Source organism: Mytilus californianus, unplaced genomic scaffold (genome assembly GCF_021869535.1).
Source record: "Mytilus californianus isolate M0D057914Y unplaced genomic scaffold, xbMytCali1.0.p SCAF_13, whole genome shotgun sequence".
NCBI classification, from domain to species: domain Eukaryota; kingdom Metazoa; phylum Mollusca; class Bivalvia; order Mytilida; family Mytilidae; genus Mytilus; species Mytilus californianus.
In genome coordinates this window covers 38,854,709-38,863,724 of record NW_026262615.1, presented here as the reverse complement: position 1 = coordinate 38,863,724, position 9,016 = coordinate 38,854,709, and the positions used below count along the sequence as shown (strand labels likewise).

The following is a 9,016-nucleotide window of genomic DNA, read 5'->3' as shown; positions in this document are numbered from 1 at the left end:
GTAAGCTAAACTGGAAGGTTACTCTGGATACGTGGGTATGCTTTGTTTAATACATGTATATTAAATATACACACATTGATCACACTGCATTGTTCACGCTAATCGTATATATTCTATTTTTAGTGTGGAGAATACGGAATACCCAGTAATATCAATTTTAAGAAAATTAAACTTTAAAGCTATCGCAGGTTTAAATATATCCCTGTGATGTAATAAGGATTTTCCAACAGAGTAAAAAAAAAAAGAGCGAATAAAACAGATATTTTTTTTTTTTAATCTTAAAGCTGTGAATTTATTAAACAATAAATTGAAAAATCATAGATAAGTGATACCTGCATCGAATCTATTTTTGGCGTCTATCAATAAAGGACATCAGTGAATTTTATAATAGTAAACATTTTAAATTAACAAAGGGAACTACAGCTTTCAAAAAATTATCCAGCTTAAACAGCTACTGAATGAAAAAAAGAAATTTAGAAATTCGCATTAAAAACAGCAACATTACAATATACATATATTTTGACATTCTATGTAAAGGTTATCACTTTACTTGAAACAAAAAATTGTTCATGACAATACAAAAGGTCAATTTCAAACACGAAATAAAAATGCTATACGAACCACCAAAATATCTTATCCTGTGAAGTCTCTGCATGACTAAATATATTTATAAAAATCCCAATCTTTATATTTAAAACTGATTATTTGTCAAGTATATTTAACTTTTTGGCATCGACCTGATTTACGTAATACCTATGTATTGAATTATATGGCAATAAGATTTCAACTATTCATGCGAAAACACACCACAGTAAGATATGATTTTTTCAAAAGCACAGGGAATTTTTATAGTATTTATTGTTTGTCTTAAATCATGTAAGTATTGTTATCAATATGAACAATATTCTCTCTATTCTATTTAAACAACAGAATGAATACACACAATCTGCCTTTGTTCGAAATGGATCTATAAGACCCGAAAGACAGTCGTGTGGTTTAAGTGAAGAAAAAAGTTCATCAAGAAATAACTGTGTCATGCTTAAACATTGTACAAATGCATATAGACCCACTTTTTTAAAAAGATTTTATAAATTTCTTACCAAGCAAATCCCACAGAAAAAAAGAAGCACTTTCTCTAAATGTAGGTCATTGTTATTTTTAGTTTATTTATGGTGTAACGCCTGTGCACCCTGTGATTAACTGAATTTGATCATTGCTTTGTTAATGAAGTATGGGTTGACTAATTGCTCAATTAAGACCTTTCGCTTTTCCTCCTGACAATAGTTCATACACATTCAAGTTATAAACCCTGATTATATCCTAAAGAAAAAGAAACATTTATAAATCATTTTCAAACTACAAAACTGAAGAGATGTTTATGATTGTGCATGAGACAGCTATTCACCTAAGACTAAAGGACAGGAATGTACACAATTAAAGCTAACAGTACGACCAAAAGATCATTTGAAAAAAAAATAAAATTGTGAAACACTTCAAAAGACAAAAATAATATATTGATATAAAATTAACTATATAGTGAGAAATATAATGGCGAAAAATTATCTCCCTTGCTATAACTGATAGCTTTGGCCCGTTCTCCATAAAGACTCTATTGCTTATAAAGTCAAAAGAAAACGTCCTGATAAAAAAAGTTATAATAACATTAATTAGATAGCACAAAACTACCATGTAATGTTATCAGATAATGTTATCATGTCTCTCATAATGCGGGGCCTCGGTGGCCGAGTGGTCTAAGTAGTTACTACTGTAATCACAAGCCAGTCAACACTGAGGTTGTGAGATCGAACCCCGCTCTTGCGGGTGCACTCGACTCCAATCTTAATTAACTAGGATTGTCAGTTTTCCTATCGAAAGTCGGTGGTTTTCACCGGGCACTCCGGCTTCCTCCACCAATAAAAAACTGGCCGCCACGAAATAGCCCAAAAACGGTGCTTAAAAGTGGCGTTAAAACACCAAAAATCAAAATCAAATCTCTCATCATGCAGCTTTCAGAGAGAAAAGTAGGCTTATGTAATTTTGGGTAAAATTAGTTAAAGATGTTACTAAGCTAATAATTTCCTTGCGTACCGACCTCAATTAATTTCTAGTCGTTGTATACCTCACAGGAGGTTGAGACCATATGTGCTGACAAGCACGAAGAGCATGATTGTGTGAGTGATACCTCACTGAACATGTCAAAGAAACGACCCTATTCCAGTGTAAATATTTGATGCATGAAAACATGAAACTACGAGAAGACCACACTTACATGTACAATAATCCAGACAAGCTATTCTTGAAATAGTTTAAAAATAGTAAAATCTTTTAACGGATAATGTACTTTGTACAAATATGTTCTGCTCTGTTTAGCTTGAACAGACAGAACTTTAAATTGTGATATTTACGCAAAGAAACAAATTATATTGGACGTTCTCGTGACAGTGAACTGACCGATGTTCTTGCAGGCTTAGATGTCGAAAATAGGTATATTTTGGATATTGTATCATACTAAGGACATTTATGTGTTGTAATATGATTTTGAAGTAGCTTATATGATTTGTTGTCATTTTAGCGATATTTTGTAACATTGCCATATAAGCGGGAGGTTTGGCTAGCCATTAAACCAGGTTCAACCTACCTTTTTTTTCTTAAAATCTCCTGTACCAAGTCAGGAATATGGCAGTTGTTATCAAATAGTTCGTGTTGGCGTTTGTTTTTGTTGCACTTCAGTGTTTCTGTTGTTCCGTTGTTTTCCTCTTATAGTTGATGTGTTTCCCTCGGTTTTAATTTGTAATCCGGAATTGTTTTTTCTTTATCGATTTATGACTTTTGAACAGCGGTATACTACAATTGCCTTTACTTATACATGTAGATAATATATAACCATATTAATCGGTGAACGTATGATTATTATGTTAGTTATGTTTAACTAGTATCCAATTACTGCGAGTACTCTGTGGTCGGCTCTTTGTTTCTAATGTCATTTTGTTAAAAGTATTTTTGTGTTCTGTACCGACCAATGAGTCTTGCCTCTTTTCTAACTAACTTTTACAGCTTGTTAAATGTTATACTTTACACCGCTATAATATGTTATATGCCTTTCTAAAACAAGGAGGCGGTAATTTAATGATTATCGTAGGTTTCTCTTTGTCGTAATTGTTTTTCGTTTTTTTTGAAACATTGAAGGAAAAACCGATAATTCGAGTACAATAGAAAGTTGCGCTTTTTATGATAAAGAATCAATGGTTTATTAACAACGGTAATCAAACTCATTAAAATTGTTTCGAAACCACAATCGTAGATTTTTAAGATATTATCTGTTAAAGTTTATTATTTGAAATATACAAGCATCTACATAATGCCTTAATGTCAGTACTATGAATTCAGAAATTATTGTGATATTTTTATAGATACGAGAAATACGGCAGTGTTAGGTTTGCAATATAAAAAAACTCACATGCATAATTTAAGAAGTGATGTTCCCTCATAAAATGTTTGCTATCGCATTAATTATATTTCTTATTTTTACCTATAATCAGTGATTTGCAATAATGAATGTACGCATTAAATTCTGAATTTACAGTATTTATAGTGATAATTGCATTTGTAGGTTTTCACGCTATTTTTTTTAATGGTAAGATTCATCACAAGAAGTTGAAAACACGTGTTAACACGGCCATTTGGTCAATTCCTTCTGTGGTCTTAATTTTAGATACATACATTTAAATCCTACAGCTCCATCCAGTCACACATTTTTAGTGTTTTCACATAGTATGATACAATATCCATAATATACCTATTTTCGACATCTAAGCCTTCAAGCACATCGGTCAGTTCATATTCACTAGAACTTTCAATATAATGTTTTTCTTTGCGTGAATATAACGATTTAAAATTATGTTTGTTTAAGCTTAAATAGATCAAGCAAGATTGTTTATTTCCACCGAAATTGGCGCCATAATATTTATTTCCGCCCTCCCCTTAGGACTATATGAATGTGTTTTTGTTATATTTTGAACCAACTAAAAGCCTCGTGTCTGAAATTTTTCAGTTGTTGAAGGTGATAACAAATATTGGTATAATACATACCCTGGTGGTAGGGAGCATACGACTTCTGCAGACGAGAAAGCGTAAGTATTTTCTCTTTAAGTTATAACTATTTTCAAAAACAGGCACTGAGTGACAACAGTGTTTGAAAATGATCTGTTCCATGTACAAAAACATACAATATATGAAGCTTATTAAATAAAGCAGTTGACAAACATGTTGTCAGTCATATTCTGAGTAGAAATAATGAACGAAAATGCTAAAAATTTCGAAATATCTAAGAGTTCGATTTGGCCATGTTGGTTTAAAAATGCATTCCTTATGCGTACCACCAATTAAAAAAGTACTTTGGATCCTCATCTCCCTTTAGTGTTGTTTCTGAAGTTGTGTTTTTTCTCGTGCTCACCATTTAATACTAAGTGATTCATACTTTTGTTATATAATCATATTCATATCTTTATATTTGTATACTTTGGTATACATTGCTGTTACATCGCATATTAGGAATTCATATTTGGACGTTTTACAATTGAATTTCAGTATATTTGCAATACGAATGAACGAGAATAATGATTTTTGTAAGATTTGTTACATGTTTGAAAACTAGCATTTACTAGTAACTTTAAAGATCTCATCACTTGTTCGCCTTTTTGTAGCTTCCAATGATTTGCATAGTTTTGTTGCGCTACTAAGTGATGCCTTACTTAATTTGCTTTGTTTTTTTTTGTAGTAAAAAGAAGTTTTATTGCAGTGAAATCTTGTATTAGGTTTCTAAAAAAAGTTTTCGTGGTTAAATAACCTCAAGATTTTCTTGTAATTTTTTTAACAAAGTTATGAATTATAAGAGAGAAGACATTATCAAAGTAAACATCAACTAGTTATTGGCGAAGTAAAATAATGGCTTTTGTCGGTTACCAACCCATAAGTAAGAGTCTTTGGGTAACCGTAAATCAGATGCAAATTCCAAAATAAATAAGGATATGTGAATTGAAATTAAAATCAACACGATAAATTACGTTTGATGGGTGAAATAAAGATTAAATGGATTAATTATCTAAATTAGATTAAATGGATTAATTATCTGAATTAGATGATAATAGAGTGACAAATTAAGTTAATTGGTACTGGTGCAGCATATTAAGTCCGACCCAATCATGACCCCTGCTAACAGACGGTCATAATGTCATTTATCGGTACACTATACTGTCAATCCTTTATCACTCGCCAGATTGAAGACTTACTGCGGTTTATTGTGTTTATAGACACTAGCGAAGAGTTGTAATTCCAGATGCCGTGACAGAAGTTATATGTAGAAGTTACAGACAAGCGGAAATCTGTAAAATAAAATATAAAACAGAAGTATCGAAAAACATTAAGGGTGAGGGATGTGTGGTTTACATTTATTATGCATACATTAAAATCAACAATCAAACAAGAACAAAAATTGCGAGGTCTGACATAGCTATAGATATGTTTATGCCGTGTAATCGAAGTCAAATCTCGTCGGTTGAATATCAATCATCATTTAGACAGTTTTGATTGAAGGATGTATAACATGTATAACTCAGACTAGTTATTACAACGAAGAACTATGAACCGTTTGAAAACTCCGCCGCAAGAGGAAAATTAAACTCTTCATATTGCATCAATGAAAATAAGTAATACCGTTGTCTGATAGGCATTAGAATATGAAGCTGGATTATACAAGTGTTGTTGTTTGACACATTTGTATACGGATCAATGAAAATAAGTACCGGTGTTATGGTATTGGAACACTGGAGTAAAACAGTAGGGAATAGCATGATCTCGAAAGAAAAACCAATGCGTTAACGTGAGAATGAAATTAGAATGTCGAATTAGACTATCTGTACTGTAGTTTCAGTATTTGAATAATAGATAAATGGATTAAAATTTTAATCATAAATTTTAACGGATATCATTCTGATCTGATGTATTTTTATTTCAGTATAACGTATGCCTTAACAATTGTGGGAGTTGGCTGTATTCCTGTAGTAACAATTGTAATTGTATGTATGATACTCGAGCTATGCAACAGGAGAAGATAGAGTCAAGCAAGACTTTGAATATAGAGGAAATCTCCAATACCATAACACCGGTAATTATTTTCATTGATCAGTATACAAATGTGTCAAACAACAACACTTGTTTAAGCCACCTTCATATTCTAATGCCTATCGGAACATCTCTGGAGCTTGTTTTTTTGTCATTTGTCATATTTTTGTAAACATTTGGTTTAGCAATCTTTGATGTTATATTTTCGCAAATTGTAAATACTGATTTTAATAGCTTGGAAATTGCTTAAACATTGTTTATTTTTTGAAGATTGTTGTTTGCTGTCTAGACGTTTCTTGGTTGATTGAGTGTTTGGGATGCTGTGACATTTCGGTATATTCAACATTTCTTTTTATGCATGTATCTTAAAAAGTCATGTCTAAATACCAATATTAAATGCAGTGCTTAATAATCAAATAATCTGAATTAAGTGTGTACAAATTATCATGAATTATCTTACTTTATAGTCATATTGTTGATGAAGACATATCAAAGGACAATTATGGAGTTATGTCATTCTATTCTCATGTGTTACGAAATTAGTATGTAAGCACAGTTCAAATCTATATCTAGGCATCCGACAAGTAACTAACGGTTACACATAACACAAATGTGGGAGGTGTGATCAATGTAAAACTCTTCAACCCCTTCAAATTCTGTAAGTTTTATTTAAAAAGTAATAGGGTGTTATTATGATGAGATAAAAGTGTAGCAATTTTACCGAACATGACAATTGAACACACTTCATGACATTGATCTAAATCGATATCCCAAAAAATATTTACTAACATTTAAATCATTGTAGTAGACATTTTGTAGCAAAAATCGTTTCTAGAAACTCTTGGTTCATACCGAATGAATATTAGTTAGATCTCTAAATGAGGATATTTTTCCAGTTTTTTTCCAGCTTTGCCTTATATACAATGATTTTAAAGTCCTATGACAAATATGTCAGACGCAGTTTCGAATACAAATACTAATATCTTGCAGGCTGATAAATTAAAAACGTCTTCACAAGAATCTCATTCTTTAAAACGTATTTGCAGTTTACTTATCAATCTCCTAATTTATATGCATTACCCGTTTTATTAATAAAGAGATTGATGATTTGAAATATAATCAAAACTTGTTCAGATCCCCCTGCCGAAACTCCCTCATACACAAGGTATACCAGCCACCTCATTTTAAAATAACTTAAACCTGCCGTAAACCTGTGAGATCATTAGATTGCTTACGCTATTCCACATTACATTCTATGCAAATGAAGGAATAATATAAACAAACAATGTATACAATTTTTGCAACTTTTGTTTCTGACTTCTTTTTTCAGGATTATGAAATGGTTATTCATCCATCACAAGTAATATTGATGCAACTAGGTGATTGGCATAGAACCGAATCAAAGCATAACTAATCTGAATTCAATGTTCGTTTGTTCACTTTTGTGGCTGATAAAAATTAAGAATGTTCAGTCATTTTATAGTTTCATTATCATTAAGCATAAGGGATGCTATGTTGCAATTAACGTATTGACGTATTTATTATTCTTATTGGTAGATGTAAACATTGACACATGTGATGCTGAGGGAATACTTTTGAAGGAATTGTATATCTCACCTCTATCACACATAAAACGTTCTAAAACGTCCACGATGGTATACTGGTGATTATTTATATAAAGATAAGGAGATGTGGTATGATTGTCAATGAGACAAATATCGACCAGAGTCAAAATGAAGTAGTTGTAAGCAATTATAGCCAACCGCGCGGCCTTCAACGATGCGAAAAACTCATACCGTATAGTAGGTAGGCTATAAAATGGCCCGTCATGACAAATGTGAAACAATTCAAATGAAAAACTAACAGGATAATTTATAACAAAACAATTTACTAAAAACAATTATGGTAGACATAAACCAACGACACCCCCAGGCCTGTACTACTGGTTTTTGAACATACAACTAGTTTATTAGTAAACAAAGTTATTCAAAAGTACTGTAAACAGAGAATCAAACATAGGGGTAATAAAAAAAAATAAGTTAAAAAAAAAGCAGATAGCACCCTTACCAAAACGAAAAGCAACGAAAATATCAACAACAATAATAAAAGATCGCACACACAAAATAGTAACACCAATCCCTGAAATCGGGGGTGAAACCTGGTGTTCGGAAATTAGTGTTAGCAGTTTCTGCTCCACCTATTGCATCCATCGTGTTACTCATTGGATGTAAAAGTGATTAAAAGGTGTATTTGGTAGATTAATATTCGCGGAGAGATAACAGGTGTGTTGTAATGAACTCTGACACATATCAGGGATCACCAATTTTTGTTACCTATTGTGTCTATTTATTTTGCTCACATTACACCACTATGTACTATATAGATATGCTATGGGAATATATATATATATATAATATAGATCAAGCCAAGTATATAGACCGATATGAAAGACTATTGTTGTTTCGTTTTAATTTCGTATTATTCAAAAGCATTTTTTTTATATTAAAATCATTCAACATATAATTTGTTTAGTATTTATATATTTTCTTTTCATGTTTTGTTTGTACCACATTCTTTTTATTTATTTATTTAAAAAAGCACACAAACAGTGACCAGAATGACGAATAACAAAACAATAAAATCAAGTGTACACTCTTGGTATGTGTTAATACTTTATCGAGACGGACATTCTATCTTTTTATAACATGCATGATTTAGGAATCCAAAATCAGTAAAACAATATAATAAAATGAAGACTTAATGTTCACTTTGATTATGTAGTAATGTGGATGTGAAGAACGAACCAGATTACCATCAAGCTCCGCATAACCGAAAAGACAAAACCAACATTATCCTGTTACGTGCACTTCGTCGGAAAATTACGAATTGACCTTAA

At 31.5% G+C, this 9,016-nt stretch overlaps 1 long non-coding RNA gene across 1 annotated transcript; it reads left to right on the top strand.

The window, feature by feature from the left end:
- Window positions 1-721: 721 nt before the first annotated feature.
- Window positions 722-8,777, top strand: LOC127723624 (uncharacterized). The gene is made up of 4 exons (XR_007992148.1): window positions 722-876; window positions 4,052-4,130; window positions 6,014-6,163; window positions 7,451-8,777. It is a non-coding gene; the product is annotated as an uncharacterized LOC127723624 (long non-coding RNA).
- Window positions 8,778-9,016: the final 239 nt, after the last annotated feature.